The following is a 14980-nucleotide window of genomic DNA, read 5'->3' as shown; positions in this document are numbered from 1 at the left end:
GCTCCTGCACTTCTCTCTGGCGTCTGCCACATGTAGCCGTGTAGGATCGATTCCGCTTGAAAAACGTCTATCTACGCTATCACCGGGGCAGGGGATGCACGCTGTCTGTGTTGCCTCCGTCCTCCGTTATTTGGACATGCGCAGAGGCACCAGGCATCAACAGATTCTTAGCCGCAGATTCGCCAGCTCCTCGCGGTGGCGTGGGAGCTAATGGCGGCAAATTTAAAGATACTCCGAGAAGGAGAAACAGCACGGCATGGCTTGCGGGGAACAAATCAGCAGATGAAAAGAGCAGTGATAAGGGGGACCACCCAATGCGTTTCGGAAGCCTCAGCCACCTTCCTCAGGGGTAGAAATGAATGAATAAAGTCCCTGTGTGTCCTTGTATTTATAGTTAAAATTTAAAGGTATAGTGTACCATTATAAAAAGTGCCGGACATGCGCAGTAGAGATTTTCTCAAACCGCTTGATGTTTCAGCAACATAACAACATAATGGGCAACAAACAGTAAAAACTACATAAACATAACGCATATAACTTGACATAGCAACTTCATCTGTATAATACTGCACTTAGAAAAAATGATCTTTTGATAGACTAATCAGACATGTTAATACTAGCATGACAATATCAGCTTGTATTAAGTGAAAACACAGATTTCTGGCACATAGATCTTTGATCTTTAACGTCAAAAATGGACAACATGCAATCTTTAGTGACTAAATAACTGATCACAATTCCCAATAAAAACTAGCTAATATGAGTAATATAATGTGATAGGTGATTAATGATATTGTGTAAAAGAATACTGAAGGTCCTAAAAAATATGTATAAGATAACTTAAATAAATTCTTATGGGTGTTTACATAAATATATTACAGTGAACTACAGTAGGTATATTAATAAGTGACAAATATGTGTATAATATATATAATAATTTATACGTGTATAAAGTGTGTACATCTCAAATACTGATATAAACAAAAATCTGGTCACTGGGAATGACATTTATTTGTCTAACAGAAAAGATTTGAGATCAAACTCAACATTAAGGCCCTGTGGAGCTAGTGTGCAGAGTTCGTAAATCCAGAAGGATTCTCGTCTCCCCAAATGGCTTGAAATGTTGCCTCCACGCCAATTCGGCGTGATGGCTTCGATAGCTATACATTTAAGACCCACAGGATTTTTGCCATGCATCTGGAGAAAATGATTTGACACACTATGTGTGACCAAGCCTTTGTTAATGTTGTAGATGTGCTCATACAGACGGCGTTTAATGGGCCTAGTGGTCATACCCACATACTGCAGACCACAAGGACACTCAAGGAGATATAGTACATTGACATTATTACAATTAATAAGCTGTTTAGTAATGTTTGTTTTTGCAGTATTCGTGGATTTGAAAGAGATACTCTTTGAACTATATTTGCAAGCTGTACAAGAATTGCATAGAAAATACTCTTTAATCATATTATTGATACAGGGTTTTTTGCGTATTAGGGGACAGCTAGGAGCTAGTTTTTGGCCAATATTCTGAGCTCTGGTGAATATAATTTTAGGATTCATAGGTAGTATGTCTACTAAGTCTTTATCCTTTCTCAGAATTGGCCAATATTTACGTAACGTTTGTTTAATGGCCGGAGCCATCTGATTGTACTGGGTGATGAATGGTATATTCATATTGGTATCAGTTTTTTGTTTATATTTGAGAACAGTGCTTCTGTCTATTTGTTCCACTTCAGATATGACCCGATCTAATTCTGTGGATGAATAATTTCTATCAATAAACTTATTTTTCAAGTCATGTGCTTGTATATGAAATGTTTCTAGGGTGGAACTGTTATGTTTTAGTCTTGTAAACTGCCCTTTGGGTATGTTATTGATCCATGTCGGGTTGTGATGACTGTTGGCATGCAGATAATTATTTGCTTGACCTTTTTTGAAAAATGTTTTAGTGTGTAACAGACCATCCATAACATAAATGACCAAATCTAGAAACTCAATTGATGTTACTTGAAGTGAACGTGAATTTCAAATTGAATGGGTTATCATTCATGTAATGCTGAAAGAGTTCTAACTGATGTAAAGAACCTGACCAAATGAAAATAATGTCATCGATGTAGCGCCGCCAGAGCACCAGGTTTGCTCCAAAGGGACAGCCGGACCAAATATATTGGTTTTCCCAGCTGCCCATAAATAAGTTGGCATAACTAGGAGAAAACCTGTTGCCCATAGCGGTGCCACATACCTGTATATAATATGAGTTATTAAAATTAAAAAAATTATGCGACAAAATAAACTGAATACCTGAAATTAAAAATGATTTGAATGAATCTGAAACTAGAGGATTGGTTTCCAAAAAACGGCCAACAGCATCACAACCCTGACCATGGTCAATAACCGTGTATAATGAAGTAACATCTGTTGTTACTAGATAATAGTGTGACAGCCATTGAGTGTCATTGAGGGTCTGCAGTATGTGGGTAGTGTCCCTAAGATATGATGGAAGTTGATTTACATATGGTTGGAGATGGTGGTCGATATACTGGGACAGATGAGAGGTGAGTGATTGAATTCCTGATATAATAGGGCGCCCGGGAGGTTGTTAGAGGTTTTTGTGAATTTTTGGAATTATATAAAAAATTGGAATCATTGGATGTGGATTAAATAGGAAATCAAATTCTTGTTTAGTTATGATCTGTTGATCAAGCCCAGTTGTTAGAAACATTAATAATTGTTGTTGATACACCTCTGTAGGATTTGAGGAGAGGGGTTGGTAAGTGGACCTATCCCCAAGAATACGTAATGATTCTTGGACATAGTAATTTTTATCCATAATCACCAACCCCCCTCCCTTGTCAGCAGGCTTGATCACAATAGAATCATTTTCCCCAAGTGCACACAAAATCCTTTTCTCCTCAATGGTGAGATAATCTCTTTTGATTTTAAATTGGCGACTTTGTATTTCTAGGTGTTCTGAGACCATTTTGGCAAACGTATTAATAAAAAGGTCAATGACAAATTTGGGAATGAAGGTAGATGGATTTTTGAATTTAGAAACAGTACTAGGCAATGGATTAAAATGTAGATTAGAATTTGGGTCTTGTCTTGAAATAGCATCTTTTTTGTAATATTTTTAAGACATATAAATAAACCATACCTTACTCCTTATGACCTGAATTGACGGCAGCTTGCTTTGTTTCCACAGGCATGCTATGGAGCATCTCGCTGCTGTTACAATATGGGTTATTAATTTTTCGTACAGAGACTGGAGCCCACACCCACAAGTATGGCCACTACCAAGACCTGGTTTTCACTAAAAACTTTTCTCTCTCTGATTTCTCCATTTCCCCCTTTCCTCTCTCTGACCATCACCTCATCACATTTTCTCTCTCTCGCTTCTCCCCTTCTCCATCGCCCTATTTTCTGCAGAAACCTGCGCTCTATTTACCTACCAGCCTTTGAAACCACTTTACGCTCCTCCCTCTCCTCACTCAGTTCTGCTCCAGACCCTGACAACCTGGTCAGGAACTACAACTCTGCCTTATCCTCTTCTCTTGATCTACATGCCCCCGCTTTCTCTCTGCCGTCCTTGCCCTTCTAACCCCAGACCCTGGCTAAATTCCACACGCGCATGCTCCGTTCCTCCACTCGTTTTTCTGAACGCCTCTGGAGGAAATCTCCCACTCTCGCAGACTTCACTACAAATTTATGCTGTACTGTTTCAACTCTGCCCTCGCTCAGGCAAAACAAACCTACTTTTCTTCTCTAATCAACACGCACAAGTCTAACCCACACCGACTCTTCTCTGTCTTTGACTCCCTACTCAGACCACCCTCAGCTACCTCTTCTTCTTCCTCCATCTCACCTCAGGACTTTGCTAACTATTTTAAGGAAAAGGTGGAATCCATACGTCAGAACATCCCCTCTGTTGCCTCCTCCCATCCCACACCGCTTCCTAACTCTCCGCCTGCCTTCCTTGACTCTTTTTCTGCTGTCTCAGAGGAGGATGTGTCACTGCTGATCTCCTCTTCTCCCTCTACCTCCTGCCCTCTTGAACCCATTCCCTCCCATCTCCTAAAACCTCTTGCTCCTACTATAATCCCTACGCTCACACACATTTTTAACGCTTCCCTCTACTCTGTTACCTTAACCTCCTCCTTCGACTTAAACTTAACATGGCAAAAACAGAGCTCCTATACTTCCTCCCAAACCTGGCCCTATTACCTCCTTCTACATTACTGTTGGTAGTACGATCATTCACCCAGTAGCCCAAGCACGCTGTCTAGGGGTAACACTCTACTTCTCTCCAAAATTCTTCCTTCGCATTCAAAATGTATCTAAAACCTGTCGCTTTTTCCTCTGCAATATTATAAAGTTACGCCCTTCCCTCTGTTACTCGACTGCTAAAACTTTGACTCAGGTCCTCATTCTCTCCCGTCTCGATTACTGTAACCTCCTGCTGTCCGGCCTTCCTGCCTCTCACCTGTCTCTGCTACAATCTATCCTTAACGCTGCTGCCAGAATCACTCTAATCTTTCTTAAATCTGTCTCAGCGTCTCCCCTGCTGAAATCACTCTCCTGGCTTCCCATCAAATCACGCATCTCGCACTCAATTCTCCTCCTCACTTTGAAAGCTTTACACTCTTCTGCCCCTCCTTACATCTCAGCCCTTATTTCTCGCTATGTACCATCCCAACTCTTGCATTCTGCTCAAGGATGTCTTCTCTCTAACCCTTGTGTATCTAAAGCCCTCTCCTGCCTTAAATCTTTCTCACTGACTGCCCCATACCTCTGGAATGCCCTTCCCCCAATACCCGACTAGCACTCTCTTTAAGACCCACCTTAAGACACACTTGCTTAAAGAAGCTTATGAGTAGCACCGTGGCTAATACTATACACATGATAAATAAAGCTTGGCCCCCTGCAGACGCACTTACCAGAATGCCCTCCTACTGTCTCTGTACGTTCTTCCTACAATTAGATTGTAAGCTCTTCGGAGCAGGGACTCCTCTTCCACAATGTTACATTTATGTCTGAAGCACTTATTCCCATGATCTGTTATTTGTATTACTTGTTATTTATATGATTGTCACGTGTGTTACTACTGTGAAGTGCTATGTACATTAATGGCGCAATAAAAATAAAGACATACATATTTGGAGAAAAGTTCAATGATTTGTTTGATGTGGGGGAAAAAAAAGGTTGGAGCCCTTTTGCAACGAAGGTGTTAATGTTGACATGTCCCTTATAGAATTAGTACATTCCAGGGCATTAAATGCAGTTTCAGTCCCTAATGTAGTAATCGTCCTTCCAAACATACATTCAATCCAGTGAGAAGGCAAAACAATGATCGTGTTTACTAGCAGCAGGAGGGGTAGTGATCAGCTTTGTTCAGCAATAAGTTCTCACCAGGCCAATCTAAATACACTGCTGCAGTGCTGTGTGGCACAATAGCGTGTTAGAATTGCATCCCCAGGAGGATACCACTAACACATTATTATCCTGAGAAGGAAAATGTGACTTAAAATAACATCCACCTTTAAAACGCCAATCCAGGCCCTGAATGCTTCAAGCCTTTTTAAATGGTTGTATGCCGCTTGAAATCGGCTAACGATTATTTGACAGTTAAGGGGGTTTGTGTTTTTTTCCATACAATTTTTCCATACAATTACACAGCAAATTAATTAGCAGCTAATTTTAAAGTTGTTTGCATCACTTAACTTGAATAAAAACAAAGCGGGAATAATTAAAAGAATTAGGAGGGTATTGTAAAGCCTCCAGCTGTAAAACTAGGGCAATGTTGGGCAAAAGAACAGCATTCCTTTCTATGGATTGTTTCATTGATAAATGTGACTCGCTTTCTGCACCAAATTTGTATCCATTCTAATTTGATAAATAGCCCCTTAAAAGTATTTACATGAAAACATAGTATTTAAATGTCTCTTTCCACATAATTTATTATGATAATAGCAATAGTAATATAACAATAATATATATATTCTATATGTTTTATTTTATTAGTCCAACTAAAAGTGTTTTCACTTACTAATGAAATACTTACTTGGTTTTTCACCCAGGTATGATCATTTTCCCCCTGTAGATTGTGGAATTGAGTCCGATTTTTGTTTTTTCTTGCTTTTAAACCTACCATTACATGCTTTTTAAACAAAAACCTGGTTACAAAAAGTGATCCTTGCCTTTACCATAGTTTGTATATAATATAAGCCTTTGGAAAATGGGATCCAAATATCTTTTGCCGCTTTCTGTTGTTGAAAGCAATCCTTTCCAAAATGCATTAAGATACATCTGAGATATGATTTTGCATTGTCCCCAGGAACAGCCCTTTGTTGCTTTTGAAAAGATGCCAAAAGATGATGACATAACAATCTCTGGCAGTTATTGCAATCCTTCCCTGATCTCTTACTTGTCAAGGTCCATTAACTCAGGAATAGCGAGGGGCGTAAAGATACTAGAAGCAAGATCCATTGGATGTTAAAGAAAAACACTGCCATGAAAGTAGACACAGTACAACTACTTTTTAGTGGGGTCTAAGTAATGGTTTTACCTTACTTCATAGGTTTAGACTTTTTGGAAACTAGACATACCACCACTACTTTTTAATGCATCTTTAACCAATGACCACTCAACACCACTTCCATAATAGCTGTACTTCTTAAGCAATTTCTAACGTAACAAACGAAAAGTAATACATAATATATTAATGCGATTCACTTTTAAAGGTAGTTAGTGCAAAGCCATAGTAGCTGTACTGGTGCCTTAGAAATCTAGGAGAATTATATATCTGAGTTTCCACACTGCACGGAGGAAAAGCAGATTTATGAGAGAAAGCAAAGTCCTATTGTTTTCCCCCCTTTATTTAGTAATGTTAATGTTGTCTTTTTGTCATTGGAAATACACCAAAGAAAAGCTTCATACATTGCACTGTAGATTCTTTGCAAGTTGAAAAACTTAGTATGAAAATCACACATAGATGTTGCTATACATTAAAGTTTGATGCTACTAATGACAGGTCCCTTTATCACTGCCCAAAAACAGTTTACAGCAATGTATATACATTGTGGGTTACCTTCTCCAAGTAGTGCCGCTCCATAAAACTCTTTCCTGCAATGCTTAGTAAATATGGCTCATTCAAGTGAACGTGCTGTAAGGGGTCTTGGGAACTGGATGCAGGGCCAGATTAAAGTCTTTGTGGGAACTCTCATAATCGTAGGCCCCCAAGATAGATCTACAGATGAACCATGGGGCAGGACAACTATCTCTCTATTGAGAATTAGTTTTTGTTGAAATTGGATGATGAAGTCTGATTTTGCTAACAAAGGGAGCCGCAAAGTTAATGTTTAATGTACATTTGGAATCAGTATCAAGGTATATATATATATATATATATATATATATATATATATATATATATATATACACGCATGAAGGTCAGTCAGCACACTGTAGTAGAAAAGGTTGTAATAGCAGATGCTAGTCCCATAGAGAATAAGTATGATACGAACCAATCCAAAGTCTGAGGAAGGTCTCTCTGTGGGACCGAAACGTTGGCTTACGTGTATTTCATGTTGTGAATATAGATTTTTGGATTAACCCCGTGCGGTCTGCTGTCTCTTTACTGGTCTTTGGATTGGTTCGTATCATATATATATATATATATATATATATATATATATATATATATATATATATATATACACAGTGGTTGACAAATCACCAAAAAATCTACTCGCCACACAAAAAAATCTACTCGCCACCTAGTACCAAACGTGTGCTGCTTGGGCCAATATTTACTCGCCCGGGGGTTAAATCCACTCGCCCGGGGCGAGCAAATGTATAGGTTTGTCGAACACTGTATATATATATATATATATATATATATATATATATATATATATATATATATATATATATATATGTGTGTGTGTAAAAACAAAATTACACAATTTACAAGAATATAAAAAACATTATGTATTACAGAAAATACACAAAAACTGTACAAAAAGCTCCTCAAATTAAAACCCGTATGATAGCAGAGCCAACATAGACCACATTAGTATAACGCAACAAAAAGCTTACAGTGTGTGACAGTGGGCGCGGTGGTGAGCAGAGGCTCTGGGATCGGAACGACCAGAAAAAGGCTCCGGAGATCACTGTCGGCAATGATTAGAATGCGCTCCCATAGTACTAGTCTCCCACCGCTGTAACTGCTACAAGACTTGCGTGACCTCATAGCGTTTTGCAAATTGGTGCTTCATCACCCACTGACGTAAAGTAATACAATTAAAGCAAATGATTACGTTTGATTTAGCAGTTTTCTTTTCTCATTTTTGAGTCATCTGACTTTTTTGGGCCTAAAACTTTTTCGGAAGCCCTGGGCACTGTACCCCTTGTGCCCAATGGATAATCAAGGCCTGCCGGGAAGGTGTTTATAGCGTAATACTGCTTAGTAAATCTGGCCCATTCACATTACTGGGGCCACAAAGAGTCTTATGAAGTAGAACTTCTTAGTAAACATGGTCCTTTATATTTATTACCAAAAAAATTATAAGGAGTGATGCTATGCTACCATGCTATGATGTGAACAGTGGCAACATATTTGTTCTTGTTCTTTTGCAGATTGTATTTTGTCAAGATTAACGGGATTATATATTCTAATAACATATGCTTATTTTACTATTTTGATATCTCCACCGATTTAAAACATCATCTGAATTTGACATCTTTAATAGCCCTTTTCTGCACTTATTGGCAAGTCATTGTGTTGGATGCTAATGCTTCAGCTTTCTTTGCTCACCGTCTGCATACTGTACCATCAAATATGGCATCGCCTTGGAAAATTCCCACACCTGGACACTGCAATGGAGGTCTGGTGGAGTTGTCAAGCCTGCTATTTATGAAATGCACTACAAATTAATATGTATATGCCTATCAACCCAGCCAATATAAATGAAACTATTTCCCGGTTTGCCTTCTACGCTACCTTGTTTGGTAAGGAAACTAGTCTAGAAAATGAGCAGCAACCATAGTGTTAAAAGATTAGATTTTTGTCAATGGTAGCTGGCATACAATAATAGTTATACATTATCAACTTTAATGCATATGCCAGAATGATTGTATATAGCCGTCAATATTTATATAAAATATCAATTGTATCCTCCGTTTTGCAATATTTTCTAACATTATCTTCATTTATTTAGCACCAAAAGTGTACTCAGCGCTTCACAAAGAATACAGTACAGGGAATAATAATAATACAATAAGCGCAGCAAAATCAGACAATAGGAAAGGAAATCCCTGTCCCGAAGAGCTTACAATCTAAGTGGTATGATGGTAGACTTACTGTACAGAGACAGCAGGGGAGGGAATAAGTGCTGTATAATGTTTTGATTTTTTTTTTTTAAGATGTTTAGCATAAATGTAACAAATAATGCATGTAGCCTGTAAATTTCACTGTCCTTTTGCCAGAAGCAATTTCCTTCCTTTCATCATCTGTTTGACTAATTACTATTGTTCCAAGTTGAATAGAATATTGTCGAACAAAAAGGTGAATACCCCCTGCTGTTTGATCGTCTTGACAGACAGTTCTCCAGGCAAAATGTATAAAACCATTTCAAATTCACATATCAGATCATCATTGGTTGTGCATTCCACGAGATACAACCAAAATAATTGTATTGTATTGTATGTCTTTATTTATATAGCGCCATTAATGTACATAGTGCTTCACATTAGTAATACACGTGGTAATCAAATAAATAACAGATAATATAAATAACAGGTCATGGGAGTAAGTGCTACATCCATAAAAGTAACATTAAGGAAGAGGAGTCCCTGCTCCGAGGAGCTTACAGTCTAATTGGTAGGTAGGGAGAACGTACAGAGACAGTAGGAGGGAATTCTGGTAAGTGCGTCTGAAGGGGGCCAAGCTTTATGTAACGTGTCCAGTATTATCCACAGTGCTATTCATACGCTTCTTTAAGCAAGTGGGTCTTAAGGTGGGTCTTAAAGGTGGATAGAGAGGTTGCTAGTCGGGTATTGAGGGGAAGGGCATTCCAGAGGTGTGGGGCAGTCAGTGAAAAAGGTTTAAGGCAGGAGAGGGCTTTAGATACAAAGGGGGTAGAAAGAAGACATCCTTGAGAAGAACGCAAGTCTGGATGGTGCATAACGAGAAATTAGGGCTGAGATGTAAGGAGGGGCAGAAGAGTGTAAAGCTTTAAAAGTGAGAAGAATGGAGTGTGAGATGCGGGATTTGATCGGAAGCCAGGAGAAGGATTTCATGAGGGGAAATGCGGAGACAGATCTAGGAAAGAGTAGAGTGATTCTGGCAGCAGCGTTTAGGATAGATTGTAGGGGACGTACAGAACCCCTATAAGCTCATATTGAACCCCCAAAATAACCACAACATATATATATATATGCGTATAAGTGTCAAAAAGGAGTGCTACTGAGCATGGCAATATATATTTAAAACCAGAGACAGAACATGAAACACAGACAGAGCTCTGTGCTACATCCATTGACACAAATACACGGTACAGTGCCTATCTGTATTATGAGAGACGCTATTTGCCCATGGTGATCGCAGTGAGTTGGTTGTGTCCCCATTTTTCATCTACCGGCTGGCTATTCAAGGCTCTTTAAAAATACCTTTTATGTGAACTTTGCATATTTATTTCTTGTAAGTGTGCATTGTCTACCATCTACTTTTAATAAATTTATCATCTTCCTACTGTGAAGATAATGCACTAGGGGGTACGCTTTTTTATTTTCTTTCTCATATATATATATATATATATATATATATATATATATATATATATATATATATATATATTGAAGCTCTTATTAACCTGTACAATACCAGGAAAAGCACTATATATTAGATTTGTCGCAATCAAACTGCATGAAGCACTGAGCTCTGTCCTGGTTTCATGTTCTGTCTATGGTTTTAGATTGTAGGGGAGACAGGTGAGAGGCAGGAAGGCCGGACAGCAGGAGGTTACAGTAATCAAGATAGGAGAGAATGAGGGCCTGAGTCAGAGTTTTAGCAGTCAAGCAACAGAGGAAAGGGCGTATCTTTGTTATTTTGCGGAGGAAAAAGCAACAGTTTTTAGATATGTTTTGAATGTGAGGGGCGAATGTGAGAGAGGAGTCGAGTGTGAGCCCTAGGCAGTGTGCTTGGGCTACTGGGTGAATGATCGTAATTCCAACAGTAATGTGGAAGGAGGTAGAAGGGCCAGATTTGGGAGGAAGTATGAGGAACTCTGTTTTAGCCATGTTGAGTTTAAGGCGGCGGAGGGCCATTCAGGATGATATAGCAAAGAGACATTCAGAAACTTTGATTTGTACAGCAGGTGTAAGGTCGGGTGTTGAAAAGTACATTTGTGTGTCGTCATCATAGAGGTGATATTTAAATCCAAAAGATGTTATTAGGTCACCTAGAGAGAGTGTGTACAGAGAAAAGAGAAGAGGTCCCAGTACAGAGCCCTGGGGTACCCCCACAGAGAGATCAATAGAGGAGGAGGAGGTGTTAGCAGAAGAGACACTGAAAGTACGATGGAAGAAGTAGGATGAGATTCAGGATAGAGCTTTGTTCCGAATACCAAGAGTATGGAGAATGTGAAGGAGAAGAGGATGGTCCATGGTGTCAAATGCTGCAGAGAGGTCGAGTAATATGAGCAGAGTGTAATGACCTCTGTCTTTGGCTGCATGGAGGTTATCAGTTATTTTAGTGAGGGCTGTTTCCGTGGAGTGAGCAGTGCGGAAGCCAGATTGTAGAGGGTCTAGGAGAGAATAGGTGTTAAGAAAATGGAGCAAGCAAGAGAATATAAGATGTTCAAGGAGTTTAGAGGCAAAAGGAAGGAGGGAGACAGGTCGATAGTTAGAAAGACAGGTAGGGTCAAGCTTGCTTTTTTTGAGTAATGGTATAACTGTTGCATGTTTGAAGGAGGATGGAAAGGCTCCAGGACAGATGGAGGAGTTAAAAATGTGTGTGAGCGTAGGGATTATAGTAGGACCAAGAGGTTTTAGGAGATGGGTGGGAATGGGGTCAAGAGAGCAAGTGGTAGAGGGAGAAGAGGTGATCAACAGCGACACATCCTCCTCAAAGACAGTGGAAAAAAGTCAAGGAAGACAGGAGGAGAGTTAGGAAGGAGCGTAGGATGGGAGGAAGAAACAGAGGGGATGTTCTGACGTATGGATTCCACCTTTTCCTTAAAATAGTCAGCAAAGTTCTGAGCGGAGACGGAGGAAGGAGAGGCAGCTGAGGGTGGTTTGAGTAGAGCATCAAAGACAGTGAAGAAAAGTAGGCTTGTTTAGCTTGCGAGAGGGCAGAGTTGAAACAGGATAGCATAAATTTGTAGTGAAGGAAGTCAGCGAGAGTGTGAGATTTCCTCCAGAGGCGTTCAGAGGAACGAGTGGAGGAACGCAGCATGCGCGTGTGGGAATTTAGCCAGGGTCTAGGGTTAGAAGGGCGAGGGCGGCAGAGAGAAAGCTGGGCATGTAGATCAAGAGAGGAGGACAAGGCAGAGTTGTAGTTCCTGACCAGGTTGTCAGGGTCTGTAGTAGAGCTGAGAGAGGAGAGGGAGGAGCGTAAAGTGGACTCAAAGTCAGGTAAGTGAATAGAGCACAGGTTTCTGCAGAACCGGGGGGTTGATGGAGGTGGAGAAGGGGAGAAGCGAGATAGAGAGAATGAGATGAGGTGATGGTCAGAGAGAGGAAAAGGGGAAATGGAGAAATCGGAGAGAGAGAAGTTTTTAGTGAAAAACAGGTCTAAGTAGTGGCCATCCTTGTGGGTGCTGGCTGCAGTCCACTGTTGAAGGCCAAAAGAAGAGGTTAGAGAGAGAAAGCGGGAAGCCCAAGGGAGAGAGGGGTAATCAATGTGACAATTGAAGTCCCCAAGGAGAAGAACAGGGGAGTCTGGGGAGAGAAAGAAAGAGCCAGGATTCAAAGTGAGAGAGAAAGGCAGAAGGGGGATGAGTAGAGGTAGGTGGGCAATAAATGACCACCACATGGACAGGAAGAGGAGAGAAGATCTGGACATTGTGAGCCTCAATGGAGGGAAAAGCAAGAGATGGAGGAATAGGAAGGGTTCGGTAATGGCAGAGAGAGGAGAGCAGGAGACCCACACCTCCACCCCTGCCATCAGGGCGCGGAGTGTGGGTGGGAGAAAGAAAGGCCACCATAAGAGAGGACAGCTTCCAGAGCAGAGTCAGACTGAATGAACCAGGTCTCAGTTATAGCAAATAGGAGCAGAGAGTGAGAGAGAAAGAAGTCATGCACAGAGAGGAACTTGTTAGAAAGGGAGCATGCATTCCAAAGAGCACAGGAGAAAGGGGGAGAGGATGGAGGGTGGCAGGGGATGGGTATGAGGTTGGAGGGGTTGACACCAGAAGGAGTAGAGGTTGCAATTGGCAGGTGAGGACGAGAGCATTAAGGAATAAGGCAGGGACCAGGATTGGGAGAGATATCCCCAGAAGCAAGGAGTAGAAGCATGGATAGAAAGAGGATGTGTGAGGAACAGTTAGCCGTTCACAAATTTTCTTCTAAAAGCATAGATTACAATTGGGTGTTCTGCATGTGTACAGAAGAAGGAAACTCCCAGCGTATTTATTTTTTTAATGATATTGATCAATAATAATAGTCTTCAGTTACAGTTTTTTCTATTAGAATAAACACAGACTCACAAACATTTCTAGCTAGCACAGAGTGATACTCTGTAGTTATGTTTGTATGTATGTATATATACACTCTCCCAATGCAGCATGGGAGTTGTAGTTCTATTGCAGCCTCGTGCGCATAGGGCATTGCGCATGTGCGACTCTAATAGCCGCCGTGGGTGCTCTGCACATGCACGAGCTGACTGGAGGCCTCCGCAATTCCTGCCCCGGTCTGCGCAGGCGCAAGCTAAAAGAAGATGGCGGCGCCCTGCTACTGTAGCCGCCGGTGAGCCCGTCGCCCTGACTGCACCACCCCACTGCAACGAGGGTAAGAAGGGAAGCAGAACAGGAGACAGGGGAACCGGAGGGGACCTGGCTACACATATACTGTAGGTGTGAGTGATAAAAAAAAAAAAAAAAAAATTAAAATACCTGTGTATAGTCAGTAAGGTTTTATAACACCTAAACATTTTCACAATATTTATGTATTACAGACAGATTGAGAGAAAAGAATGACTCAAGTTTAGAAAAGTTAATATGAAAAGTTATTGGACTAGTTATATAGGAGATGATGTTGGATGTATAGGAGTATATTGCTATTTATCTAGGAAATACCCTAGATCTATGTCTATATTAAGACCTCTTGGTACTAACGTGTTTAGTGTATGTATCCAAAAGGTCTCCGGATGTGAGACCTTAGCAATTGTATCGCCAATATCCATCTCCAATTAGATTTCATCTTCTCTTCCCAATACATTATAACCCTGTTGGAGCCTGTGAATGCAATGCATTCAAATGTTCAGATTGTTGAATCAGTCTTTTTTTTTTTTAATGTTTTCAATATGTCCAATTTAAATTTTCTTATTCTACCGACATATTGCTCATTGCAAGGACATTGCAACAGATACACCACATTTTCAGTATCACAATTTATAAAATACTTTATTTCGAATTCCTGATTTGTCTCCATAGAAAAAAAATGATATATATATATATATATATATATATATATATATATATATATATATTTATTTATTTATTTTTTTTAAGACAAATCACCAAAAAATCTACTCGCCACCTAGTACCACACGTGTGCTGCTTGGGCCAATAGGAGCTCGCCACGATGTTAAATCCACTCGCCTGGGGCGTGCAGATGTATAGATTTGTCGAACACTATATATATATATATATATATATATATATATATATATATATATAATGATTGAAAAAAGAAATGCAATTTTCTTACTTTTCAAAGAACAGTATTGTAATAAGCACAGGACTACAACTCCCAGCAT

This window comes from Ascaphus truei, chromosome 3 (assembly GCF_040206685.1).
Source record: "Ascaphus truei isolate aAscTru1 chromosome 3, aAscTru1.hap1, whole genome shotgun sequence".
NCBI classification, from domain to species: domain Eukaryota; kingdom Metazoa; phylum Chordata; class Amphibia; order Anura; family Ascaphidae; genus Ascaphus; species Ascaphus truei.
This window is presented reverse-complemented; position numbering follows the sequence as displayed.